The following is a 14,483-nucleotide window of genomic DNA, read 5'->3' as shown; positions in this document are numbered from 1 at the left end:
CCGGCTTGGGTAACAGCTACTAGAGCCCAGAGGGTAGTGGAGCCTTCAGGACACACTGAGGAGTAGCCTCTCCAGAGTCCCTCAGTTGCACCCACTGCCACTCGTCTGTTCATGGAGGGTTCCAGGAAATAAGAAACGAGAGATTGTAAAGGAATTAAGATTTTGCTAGGCATATGTCCTTTCAACCATAGGAGCAAGGACCTCCATTCTTAACCGGAAGTCTTCTCGAATCTGAGACTGAGCTGCATGAGCTTTCTGCTGAGCTCGCTTTTTGCTGTCCCGGTTGGTTTCCAGCATGCTGGGCTTCTTATCATCCCTCCTGTGCTGGGTTTCCTTCGTGTTCTACTTCCACTGTGTGAGCTTTCGCTGAAATGGGTTCCTGCTGTGCTTGGTCTCCTCCTTGCAGGGGCTGCGCCGAGGTTGTTTCAGCCAGGTTAAATTAGAGTCACGGCACCATAGATGGTGGGGGAGTGTGTAATTTCCTCGGTTCTGTCTCCTCACAACAAAAATTTGAAGCAATGGACCAGCGTTACAGCCCTCAACAGGCCGTGTCACCTCTCTCGGACAGATCGGTGTCACAGCTCCATGTTACAGCTCAGTTTTATTTAGAAAATAAAGAAAAATACATCCTCAAGGTGTGAGGACGAACCCAAAAGATGAGAAGAGAAGAGAAGAGAAGAGAGAGAGACCCGTGGCCCTTTGGTTCCTCTTTTTATATGTTTTTTCTCCTCCCCCTGGGCCTGCCCTATGTAAATTGGGCTAGCCAGGAGTACTGCTTGTTCTACCTGAGGTCCTCGCTCTGGTCCTCCTCGGACCTTCCTTTGTTCTATTTTTGTGGATTTTTCCCTTCCTTGTCTTTTAGCCACCGTCATTCTGGACTCCTTTTTCCTATTCTAACTACCTAAAAATGGGAAATGGGAATCATAGATATTAGTCAGATGTTACAAACTTTCCATTAAGTAGCAAGAATAAATTCTGGAGATCTAATATACCAAGTGATAACCACAGTTAACAATACTACTTTTGTTACCTAAAATTTCCTAAGAGGGTAGATCTTTAATATTCTCATTTCTCATCACACACACAAAAAATAATGTGAGTCTGTGGATATGTTAATTAGCTTGATTGAGGTAATCATTTAACTATGCATATCAAAATATCACATTGTAAATTTAAGTACATATTAAATTTGTCAATTATATCTCAGTAAAGCTGGAGTAGGAGGAAACTTAAGGCCAGTCACAATTTTATGAATGATGTCCTTCCTTTTTTTTAAAAATGAGTATATTACTTTGAATGTATATGTGGTAATTGTATTAGTATGTCTAAAATATTTTGTGTTAAAAGTTTCAAAAGAAAAAAATGAAAGTCAGAGATTATGATGCATAAGTAACGGAATATTTTTCATGATTTCATTAGTATTCTCCTTAGGAATTTTTATAGAACTGAAAGAGATTTTTAAGCTAAAAGAGATATATGCACCTATAAATAGTTATCCCAATAGTCACGAACTAAATAGAGACAAGGTGTTATTTGATAGCCAAAGATGTCACATAATTAATCCAATGGACAGTGTCCTTCTCTTGGGAAATATTATGTTTGGTCCTTTAGATGTTATCCCACCATCACCCTTACACAGACACACTGAGGAAAGAGACAGCTTTATTGCTGACAATTTAACACTTAAAAGAGGAGACATTTTCTCAATTATTTGTATTTTAGGGATTTTAAAACACACCTGGGTAGTCTCTATTCAATGTATATAAGGTACAATCAACTGGAAGCTTTCTGATACTTCTAAAAGGCTAAAAAGAAATAGTAGAGAAAAAGAATTTAGCTTTGTTTAACTATCTTAACAATGTTTGGCAAAAACTTTTAAAGTGCTATTTTTCAAAGTCAGTTTATTTTGGGGGAGTGGGGACAGGTAAACTTTTCTTCTTTGGAGTAGCAAAACTGTCAAGGAGTGAAAAAAAAACAGACTGTTAGTTCTCAGGGCCTTACCTAATCAATTTAAAACAAATTCTCTTTTGAGAATAAAAACAAGTTTAATGTAAAACACTAAAATGGATTTAAAAGTAAGAGTGCAAATAAAGTTTCTTTTCAAATTATATTAACTTTTTCTTTGAACAGACATCTCAGATTTAGTGAGAGAACCCATATCCTTCTTAAAACGTTATTTCCTTGACTTTTTTTTTTTTTACCCTATCTGTTCAATTTTCTTGAAGAGATTGTCTTTAAAATTCAGGCTATCTTTGGCAAAAAGATGGTAGAGGGGTAAACTGGAGAATCTGCAATTCTCATTTTATTCTGGCAGATAATTCTGTTTTCAGTGTGGAACAAATATCAGGAAAATTTAACAAAGAAACAATGAAAAAATGGTACAGTTGCCCAAGTTCTCCCAATACAGGTCATCATTGTATGGATTCATTGTTTGGTTGTAAAAAGAATAGTCAAAACAGCAAGCATTCAATTCAAATGTAAGAACACATACATCTAAAAAAGTGATTTAAAAGACAAAGAAGAATGAATGCATCCCTTCAGCTAGATTTAGCTTCAGGGCCTGCTTTCTCAGTCCTGTCTGTCTCTGTGCAGCCCCAAGGACTGTAGCCCACCAGACTCCTCTGTCCTTAGAATGATCCAGGGAAGAATACTAGAGTGGTTGCCGTTTCCTACTCCGTTGGATCTTCCTGACCCAGGGATTGAACCTGTGCCTCTTGCATCTCCTGCATTGGCAAGCAGATTCTTTACCACTACACCACCTTGGAAGCCCCTTAGCTTCAGCAGCTTTAACATTAAGAAATGATTGAATGAAATTTCATTAGAGTGGGAAAGAAGGTGGTCAGGGACTGGTGATAGGTAAGATGAAGTTTCATCAAGTGCTTATGGGGAAGTATTTGAAAGTGGACAGATTATAAAAGTGAATCTTTCATCTTCATATGTGTATCTGGACGGTACTTGAGGTTTGTCTTTGTACTTGCTATTAGAAATTCACAGTTCTTGATATTTCAAAACATGAGTTCAGTTTTAGTCCTGAGATTCCCTTGTTTAGCGTTGGTGCAGTAAATTTAAAGGAAAATATCCAATAAAAATTATTTTGCTAAGATTTATTTATTCCAGTAAAAACAAAACAGTTGTATGACATAATTAAAAATGGATACTTTTCATAAGAGGAAAGAAAAACTGTATTTCTTCCATTTACCTTACTAATGGATCACTTCATTGTTTAAGGTGGCAATATAATCATCTAAATATAGTTATTCACTTTCAGCTCTGAAAGTGTTTCACATAAGATATAAGTTGAGGTTATAAGTCAGTTTCTATCATAGCTCTTTTTAACAGTCCTTCTAAAGTTAGTGGATGTGTCATCTTTGCATCCTTCCCTTCTTATTTTCTGCTTCCTGAAACCTGAAAATGCTGGGATTGAAGTTAACAATATTGCAAACAACTTAAAGGTGGAAGCCATTTGCTTTGAGTGGAAAATCAGAAGCATTCCTGGTTCTTTGATGATCACAAAGCTGCCAAGCAGCCTTGAACTTCTTATCTCAGTCTCACTTGAGCTATCTCTGTATCTATCTGTCTAGCTGTCTGCCTATATTTTTGGTTATTATTATCTGTGTTGTTTGCATTTGGACCTCATCTAACTTCTGGAAACAGTCATGATGATGAGGGCACTGAACACGGTACACTCTGTTTGCACCGACCATTCTTAAAATTTCGTAATTTCAATAGACAGTTTTCATTTGCTGATTCCTATGAATTAGTTGCTCCAAATGCATGGTTCCTGCCAATTCCACATCATTTATTCATCAGATATTTATTGAGTCTGGCATTGCTTTAGGTGCTGGAGATAGTAGCAGAAGAAAAAAAACGTTTCCTCTACCCTATAAGGTTTAACAGTGGGACTCTCAAATTGACAAAAAACAAGTTAAATAGATTTATTTTATTTTTATGTGTTTGAAGGCTCCATAGAAAAGAATTGGATTCCCAAGAAGTGGTTAGACTTGGAAGCTTATATTTTTAACAAAAGGGAATAAACTGTGGACTAGACAAAGAAAGGGAAATTTGGATTTCTGGGAGGGTAAATATAAGGGGAAACTAATGCAAAGTAAAGGCTACTTTAGTAAACTTTTTGTTTGTTTTGGGGGTTTTCACTTTTGATTTTGTTTTATTTTTGGTGATGACTCGTCTTAATGTTGATTCTCCGTCTTCTTCATGGCCATAAAAATCTTGCAGAGAAAGGATTTCAGGCAGTCCTCATTTCTCTGAAGTTTCTGTCTTTAGTCACAGAAGGGAAGTTCTGAGAAGGCTTCTTTCTGGCTCTGTTGATTCTCAATTACCTTCAGCTCAGAATAATCCATATTCAAAAGTGGCATATGACAGGGTGGTGTATTCTGAGTTCCTACAGAATAAATTATAATATAAAAATAAACAGGGCCTCTGCCCCTTGAGGGACCTAAAACTGGTAATGATTTTGTCAATAATGTTAGAAGCACATATAGAATGGAATTTGTGGCACTTGCTAGGAAAGAGAGTAACTCATTAGCATCAGATAGTGTTAAAGGAGGTGGGAGTGTAGTAGGGCTGGGAATGAGACAGCAGGTACAATTCTCTCAACAACAAAAAAGTCTTTAGCAAAGAATAATTATCAACCCTAAAAAAGGCACCACATATTTCTTAAAGGATATTCTAGAATTAGATAGAAAGTGGACAAAGAAACATGTGAGAAAGATCTGATAATGTTAGATTTGTTACCAGCAAAGAAATAATGGAAGCCTTGTATGTTTAAGGAAAACAAAAACTATTATGCCTGGAGTATCTTGGATATGGCATGTACTGTGTATGTGAATGTGTGTGTGTGTGTTTGTGTGTGCATACACAACAGGAAAGTATAATCAGAGAGGCCATAAGAAGGAGTGTGAATTTTAGATTTTTATTTAGGTATAATAGAAATCCATCAGAATGTTGCTGATTGTAGATTTATCTGAGATGGATAAATATTTTTAGATATGTTTTACAAATACTAATACAAACGAATTTAGGAAATGGAATAGTCATATCTAGTTGGGAAGACAGAAAAATAAGTATCATTACAGATTTTTCTTTAAAATAGACTGATTTTCAAGGTGACATATCCAATTCATTCTTTAAAATCTACCTGAAATATGTCTATTTCTTTAAGATACTCTGATTTTATCTGCTTTGTGCTTTCTACCTTGCTGAAATAGTTTTTCTCCTATTGCCCCAAAGTTCTTTGATCTTTAATATCCTCTTAGATTATAGTAGAGATTTATTATATCTCTCTAAGCTCCAGGTACTCTAAAAACTGCTCTATTACAGCACTATTCACACAGTGCTGAAGGATAAAAGTTCTGGATCCAGACTATCTGGTTTGAATCTGTGCTCTCCATATGCTATGTGGTTTGGGCAAATTACTGTACTTCTATTTGCTCTAGTTTTTTCATGTGTAAGGGAAGAATAACAATATTATCTATAAATGAATTAATACATGTAAGTAGCAAAAAGCAGTGTCTGATAAATATGCTAAAATACATATTAACTCTTTCTCTTATGATTACTATTGCATTTTAGATATACTGGAGATGACATATGATTTGTGTGACCAAACTCCCCTTATAAAACATACCAACTGATGATCACAAAGACATCTACTACATAGTTCATCCAAACAGAGATTACAGCATTCACTTTTCAACTTTAGAAACATTCTTCTAACTAATCAGAATGCTATTTCAAAATGTAAACTTGATCGTAGTTCTCTATTTTTTAAATGCTTCAGTTTCTCTTTTCTTTAGAAAATTCTCTGTGACCCTTGAGTGGCCCTCATCATTGATATCATCATAGATGACTATCATTGTCTTTTTCATCATCATCACCATTGATCATTTTCATGTCCTAAAGCTTGTGCTGGGCTTCCCTGGTGGCTCAACTGGTAAAGAATCTGCCTTCAATGTGGAAGACCTGCGTTTGATACGTGGGTTGGGAAGATCCCTTGGAGAAGGCAACAGCTACCGACTCCAGTATTCTGGCCTGGAGAATTCCATGGACTGTCTATCCATGGGGTCACAAAGAGTCAGACATGACTGAGCAGCTTTCACTTTCAAGGCTTGTACTGAATATTTTATCTACAATTTTTCTTTTCATCCTCACAAAATCTCATGAAGTGAATACTTTTAATATATTCATTTATGAAATGGGGAAACTGAGGGTAAGAGCATTTAGACTACTTGTGTAAATCATATAACTTGCAAGAGATAGAGCCAGATTTCAAAGACTGAGAGTCTGATACCAGAGCCCTTGGCATTGAACTTAAGTTGTATTACCTCTCCATAAACATGTTGATTAAAAGAAAAATGAACTATATGATTAAATGCCTTTTCTTATCTTCTTTCTGCTACATCTCAGCCTCATTTCCTACCCCCTCCCATATCACCATGTACAATGCAGACCTTTTGATATTGTTTTCTTTGCAATGAAATGTTTATTTTGTCTCTCAACTTTCACACATGCTGGATCCTCTTCCTGGGGCATCTTCCCTTGTGCAATTTCCCTGAATGATACCTCATCATCTGTGAAGTAATAACTTCAATGGCACTTGTTCTGGTACACTTTTTATTATCTACTCCACGTGGCTCAGACAGTAAAGTGTCTGCCTGCAATGCAGGTGACCTGTGTTCCATCCCTGAGTCAGGAAGCCCTGGAGAAGGAAATGGCACCCCACTCCAGTACTCTTGCCTAGAAAATCCCATAGACGGAGGAGCCTGGTAGGCTACAGTCCATGGGGTTGCAAAGAGTTGGACATGACTGAGCAACTTCACTTTCTTACTACTTTTATTTGGTGCTCCATTCTGTTCACACAGTTATAGTATTGATCACATTCTAAGAATCAATTTACATATCTCAGTCTCCCAACTAGACTGTAGGTTCTATTAAGACAAGTAAGTGTCCACCTTCTATATCACCGTATTGGCACATAATAAATGCTTGAGAATATAAAGGAAAACTTTCAACAGATGGAGTTAGACAAGGAAGACTTTATTCAGACTATTGTAAAAGGGGGAGATACTGAACTTAATTAACTCTGATGAAATACAAGGCACGGACTTTTTAAAGGTTGAGATGAGCTGGTGATAAACTACTAGAAGATGTTGAGGAGAGGTTAGTCAATGTGATGAGGTCATTTGTGCTTGTGACTAGTGCTTATTATTAGGCTCAGATCCACATGTAAAAACTGGGAGATAGAGATGCTATCTTTCTTGATGATTACATCTCAAAAGGATGGCTCCCAAGTCCTTGAGAAAGACATGCCTGGGTCATTAAAACTGGTGAGATATTGGGAAAAGATCTCAAAGGGCCAGAGCAATAATTCATAATTGCAAGCTTAAAGTAAATGCTTTGAGAAAAGGGAGGTCAGGAAGAAACTTGTGTAAAGTAAATGCTCTGAGAAAAGGGAGGTCAGGAAGAAACTTGTGTAAAGTTTAGTGAAGCCATGGGGAATTGTAAGACCATCTTAGTCAAGATCTATTTGTTAAATAAATGGATAATAAATCAGAAATTTTGAACATTCCATCCTACAGTTAAAAAAAAAAAGTGTGACATGTACTGATTGAGGACTTTTACATGACTTTGTATTTATAGAGTTTAGATATGCACATGACATTTGCTTTTAAAATATTCAAACTAATTGTTCTAATTACATTTGCATATTTTTTCTAAATCATAAAAATAAACTAACATTATTATAATACAGTACCTCACAAGTAGATTAATGTTTTGGTTGAATATTTTAGTTCTCAAATACTGCAGTTTCTAAGAAATTACTGATGATGTTAGAGTGTACTGTAAATAAATAACTCAGTATAAACATAGTCCTTGGTTAGAGCACAAATAATTTTAATTGGTGTTTAACATTGCTTAAATTATTGTGGCTGTAAAGAACATATATCTAATCTAATTAAACCTGTGTAATTTCAAAGAAGGTAAATTTAACAGCTACATTAATATTCCCCAAAGTGTCATTGAATATGGTATAGGTTATGTTTTCAAAGTAGTTTTGCTTTCATTTTTTGGACATTAAGAATTTTATGAATCATTTCAAGTATAGGACAGCAATTAGTTTAGCTATATATATATCATACTGTTCAGTTTAGTTCAGTAGCTCAGTCATGGCCGACTCGTTGGGACCACATGAACTGCAGCATGCCGGACTTCCCTGTTGATCACCAACTCCCGAAATCTGCTCAAACTCATATTGTACATTCTTTAAATTATATGTTTTCTTTTTTTTCCTTTCCAGCATCACCCTTTTCTCTCCCAATTCCAGAAACCCAACCATGTGCATGTTTATAGAGGTTAATCTCAGACCTGAATTTCATTAACTGACCATAGCCATAGTTGAGTTTCTACAGTAATGAGTTCATTGGGCAGAAATTTTACAAAGGTATGGGGGGAAGGGAGGGGTAACCATTATCTACATTTGAAAGGACCAAATTTACAAATCAGTAGCTTTAATGAAATTTTTTTCTCCTTGACTAACTGAGGGTTTATTTGCATGCATTCTAAGTGGCAGTGCATGGGAAACTAAGATTTTTGTTATTTTGGTTTAACACAGACTCACCCAGAAAGCACAACCCTGGTTTTGCTTGAGAAGGACCATCAATAGAGCCTAAAACGTGAGTCCTGTTGATTTATACTATTGAATTCTATGCTATATTACTGCTCTTGTAATAAGACATGGCATTTATTGAGATATATAATAAAGTCTTGATTTAAGTGCTAAGTCTAGATTAAAGAGGTGTAGAAAGTAAGAACTGATATGTCTTCATATCAATTTAAGGAATTCTAGTAATCAGTAGATACTTAACTTGGAAGAAGATAATACATTTGTGCTTTCATTGATACTTAATTTAAAGCATATAGCTTTATATAGTTTTAATAGTCCAATTTATTTATGGCTGATAAAATATATAAATATATTCCATTACAAATAAACATTTCCCATGCTATTTTATACATAAATTATTTTTTCATCTTTTCTATGATTATTATCCCTAAGTACTTAGAGTATATATTTAGTGGTTCAGTTTTTCTGAGTTTTTTCAAGTGGAATAAGGAGTTGTTTCAAGATAAAAAAGATCAGTGCATCTTTCTTCCTTGTTGTGTCATAGATCTTTCAGTTACTGACTAACTGTTGGCGTCTCTTCTCCTGTTGGCTTCTGATAAGTTGTCTTTGATAACCTGCTGTTTTTTCTTGCACTTTGCCATGGCTACAACTCTAGGGTATCAGAACCGTCAAAAATAAAAGTAAAGAGTAGAGGCACAGAGCTTATGAAAGTTAGAGAAGACATAAGGCCTGGTATCAACTGATGAATTTTTCTGCTGGCAGGTAGTTTTCACTTTATCCCATTTGCTGTCACAGTGTACAGTACCTGAAATAATAAGGGAATTTTTCCGCCAATAATGGACAATGGGGGCTGTTTGCTTTGTGAGAATCTGTCAAGGCAACATCCCATGTGGCTTTATCTTTGAAAGTGAGGGTGAAACAAGCTTGCCTGGCTGCAGATAAGCGACTTAGAAGGAATCCTATTCAGATGTACCTGTCACTAATTTATCTGGAGGTTTTGTGATTCATACATACTGCTTTGTGTGCGATGAAGCATTAAATTGGTTTCCTCCGGGAGCAGGTCACATTCAGGGGTCGTCAGACCTGTGCTGTGGGATGGTGCATGCTTGATTCATATAACCTCTCACTACTGAATTTTTATCTGTTAGAAGGCTGGTAGTGTGAACATATGTTAGATGATCTCTTGGAAAGTTTCAATATCAAAGAGATTGACAAAAATGTATCTATTAATATGTAAGTGTTTGTAACAAAAAATTAATCAAGCTGTCTGCTGTTAGCACAGTCGTTTATTCTGATAATTGAGTATAGATATGTTTCCCTATAATGGCTTAACTCTTGATGAATGTATTTCTGTGGATCCTTTATTGAAACACAGGGATGTGTACTTAAGTGCATTACTGTATAGTTTAAAAAAAATGCACAGTTGATTTGAAACAGGTCTCATGAAAGAAAAACTTTAGGAAACAAAAAGTTTTCCCATTTAAAATATAGTTTTCTACTGTGGCAATTCTACCTTATTACTCTATATATTTGGAAAGAAAATGGCATACCTTAGAAAATGAGACAGATACTGTTTCAAATTTGAAAGGAATATAAAAGAAAGAGATGCTTATTTATGTGTTAACATTGGGCTGAGAAACTTTTATACAGAATATGTTTTTGGGGGGATGTAGGATATTTAACAAATGCAAAAACAAAACCAAAAAACCCCATTCTTCATTTTATTATTTCCATGATGGGGCACATAAAACTAAAACCTAATATCTTCCCTTGGATTTTTAACTGTACTCCATTTTGTGTAAAATTAAGTCAATAAATAGCAAAGAAGTAGTTAAATGAAAGCAAACTGTGAAATCTTTCTAAAGTGTTTTTAGCATGCATAACAAGTCTTAACAGTGGGTAAACTGGCAATATAAACTGATAGGTTTTCCCTATTTTTTAAATTTAAAATTGTTTCTTCTGTATCACAATTTCAAAAAAAATAAAAACTTGATCATTTTATGAAGTAGCAGAATGAAAGCTCTTAACAACTGGATGAAAATGACGACTTTATGCTTTTATATGGTATAAGTCTTTTGATTTTGTCCTAGTTGTAAACATGTGGAACATTTAATAAGAAAACTGGAATTTTCTTATTAACTAGTTAAAGCATAATTAGGCTATTACTGTAAGAACCAATAGGTCTTTTATGCATAATTCATAATATTCAAATAAAATATTCTTCAACCTTCACAATCCTCAAATTCAGCTGTGATCTTAAAATCTTGTAAGACCTCCTAATAAACAGGAGTGTGAAATAAATATATTTAAGAATAGTATTTTAAGATTTCAAGACAGTCTACTAAGCATTTTGGGGGGAAAAAAAGAAAGAAAAGTAGTTCATGAAACTAAGGAAAAAAATGCTATTATACTATAAACAAAGTACACATGATTAGGCATATTTCTGCCCCCTTCTCCCTATTCTATTTTTTTTTGTCTATAGACAAAAAAAAAAAAAAGTGTAAACTTTTAATTTCCCATATCTTTATTAAAATCTATTATATGTCTCTTTATGAGATATTTTCTTAATTTCTTTTAAGAAAAATCTTTAACATACAGACTAAATTCACATTATTTTCAGAGTAATTAAAATGAACCATTTTGTAGAGACATTTAAAGGATCTAACAAGCATTTTGCTGCTTAGATTATAATGGTATTTTAAACATTTTTCTATATCTATCATCAGTTTTTCCTCTATCCTGTTTGTGTAATTAATTTTTTAATGATATATTTCAGATGTACAGCATTATAATTTAACATCTGTATACACTACAGAGAAATCACCACCAGAAGTCTAATTACAATCCAGCTCCACTCAGTTGAGCCTTCTTTGCTTATTTTGCCTCCTCTCAAATTCCTTCCCTTTAGATAATTACTAATCTTATCTCTGTATCTATATATTTATTTATTTATTTATTTAGATTTGACTTGTAAGTGAAATTACAAGATATTTGTATTTTTTTTGTCTGACTTCTTTCACTTAGCTTTATTCCTTTAAGGTTCATCCATGTTGTGGCAAATGGCAGGATTTCATTCTTTTTATGGCTGAGTAGTATTCTATTGCATAAATATACCACAGCTTCTTTATCCATTCTTTTATTTATGGACACTTATGTTATTTCCACATCTTGGCTATTTTAAATAATGGTGCAGTGAGCATAGGGGTATGTATATCTTTTTGAATTAGCATTTTCTTGTTACCCAGAAGTGGAATAGATGCATTGTATTATAGTTCTATTGTTAATTTTTTGAGGAATCTCCATAACTATTTTCCATAATGACTTCACTGTCATTATGGTCCCATCTACAGTGTATGAAGATTCCTGTTTTCTACATACTCTCCAACTTTTATTATTTCTTGTCTTCTCAATAACAGCCATACTTTTTGTCTATTCTTTACAGGCTGAGTAACTCCCCATATTTCAGACTCTGCCTACAGAGCTTTAATGCATCTCTTCAGAAAAGTGTTTTTTAATAGTCTAATCTAGTCTTAATCTCTTATAGACTTCTTTGATCTCATAACATTTGCCATAATATTTAAGCATTTCCCCTATATTTTATAAATATAAATTATATAGATAATATCTTATATATATTGAGAGCAAGAGAATATTATATACCTGTTTGTATCTCTTCTACAAAACTAAGCATAATTTCAAGTGTCTAGGATAGTGCCTTGAATATAATAAACCATCAATAAAATTTGTTGAGTTAATAAAATCATATCATAAAACCAAATAATTCCTTAAATAAGAATATAAGAAACATAATGTATACATTATATACATAGTAAAAAAGTTATATAATTACTGGTTTATTTAACAAAATAATTGCAAATGCATATCCTATACAAATAGAGAAGTTAGCAAGCTTGACACAGTACCCTTTGCACAACACAACTGAAGCCTACAAAAACCTATTAGATATTAAGTGCCATGGAATCCATAGCTAGTATTGTCTTAGAATAATTACAAACTTTTCTGTGGCTATTTTTAAAATAATTTAAAGAAAAGCAAAAATATCTATGATTTTTAGAAACATCCATTTATTTTACAAATACTTATTGAGAATTGTCTATGTGTGAAACTGGCAGAGGTCTAGGAGATTTATTATTATAAATAGTTAACTCTCACCTTATGAAATCAATATTTATAGTCAGAAAATTCCATATATACTTTTAAAAATATAGTAGAACAGAAGTTGAAAATGTTAATAACATTCAGCAGAATTAGAGTTCATTTTCAGCTGAAGGAAATAACAGCAGCATATTGCAGAGGTTAATTTGACACTAATCTTTGAAGAAAGCTGAAGGAATTCTTGGCACAGGGAATAGCATAAGTAGAGGCATGAATAAGGTGTTTTGTAAGAATAGTTGCTCATTTCAACAGGTATATCAACTAAATGTAAGAGGATATATTAAGTTGTTTGGTAGATGTTATGGATGTAAGTTATATCTGAAAATAGATTAAGCAGAAATTATGAAAGCTAATTCTTTAGTAATATTCTAAATGGTAAAAGAGAAACACTAAAAATATGATTTTAGTTTTCACATAAATTCTTAAAGGGATTGAGAGAGTTCTACTCTCTTTCTTGTTGTTTGGTCACTAAGTCATGTCCAACTTTTTGCAGCCCCCATGGACTGCAGCACGCCAGAATTTCCTGTCTTTTACTATCTCCTGGAGTTTACTCAAACTCATGTTCATTGAATCCATGATGTCATCCAACCAAAATTTGACCAATAATGTCCCTATTAGTTGCAGATTTCAACATATGGCTTTCAATTATTTCTCATGCCTTAAAGTCTCTTATTTAAATATTATATGCATATCCTGACAATTTTTATCTTGTAATATTTCAAATGCCTTTCTATATAAAATAATGTCTGGGTGGTGTCTGGGTGGTGTTTTTAATTCAATTACTGTGGGTGAGTGTTAAAAGATTACTGAATTACACTGGAAAATTTTTTAATTAATATTTTAATTTATAATTAGTAATCTTCCCCAATTATACACTATTTAATTATTTGAAGTTTATTGGGAGTTGTTTTATAGTCCACTATATGGTGAATTCTCTATGTACTAAAAAGAATATATATCTCACAGTTTGGGAAATAGTGCTTTAAATGTCAATTAGTTAATATAAGCTGATAATTTTATAGGTTGACTTTTTTAATGTCACTTTTAATTATCAAAACAGTGTTAAAATCTCCATGCAAAAGTGTAGATTCTTTCTTCACTTCTGTCAATTTTTGTCTCATGCATTTCAAAATTTTGCCATTCAGTACATATATGATTGGATTTGTTATGTCTTCTAAATGAATTGACCCCTTTTATCAATACAAAGTATTTCTTTGGTGTCTCAGAATACTCTGTCTTGGTGTCTACTTTGTCTATAAATTTTTATCTCATTAAGTACAGGTAGCAAATTAAAAAAAAAACAAAAACTTAAAAGTGATCCATTTTCAAGGGTGGCTGGCTTTGAGTGGAAAAATTACTTCCAGCCAAACTTGCCTAACAGCTTACTGATGTACTAACAGTAAGGGTTACAAAACTGGAAAGTTCTGGTAAACAAAGGGAGGGTAGGATGCCTGGGATTTTTGCATGGGCTCATTCTATTGGTGAATTCAAAACATAAGAATGGGAATAGGTGCTCAGGAAAGGAGGAAACAAGATGTCAAGGAGGAGCCAGACCATAAAGAGGGAGAGAATAAACCCAGGTGACATCAGGAAGATCCTCCACCCCATAGTACTGAACCAGTGAGGAACTGGGGGAGGGACTTGAGTGCTAGGGTATAAATTGCTT

The 14,483-nt window shown here is 33.9% G+C and overlaps 1 protein-coding gene across 1 annotated transcript in view; it reads left to right on the top strand.

The window, feature by feature from the left end:
- Window positions 1-14,483, top strand: part of MGAT4C (MGAT4 family member C) — a 793,076-nt gene that overhangs the window by 426,979 nt on the left and 351,614 nt on the right. Inside the window, exon 3 of the mRNA XM_081587383.1 lies at window positions 8,630-8,690. The gene's annotated coding sequence lies outside the window, so the exon portion shown is untranslated. The remainder of the gene's footprint in view (window positions 1-8,629; window positions 8,691-14,483) is intronic.

This window comes from Giraffa tippelskirchi, chromosome 4 (genome assembly GCF_054371585.1).
Source record: "Giraffa tippelskirchi isolate mGirTip1 chromosome 4, T2T-mGirTip1v1.2.pri, whole genome shotgun sequence".
Lineage (NCBI taxonomy): Eukaryota > Metazoa > Chordata > Mammalia > Artiodactyla > Giraffidae > Giraffa > Giraffa tippelskirchi.
Note: the sequence above shows the minus strand (reverse complement) of the source record. Positions and strands in the feature narration are given on the sequence as shown.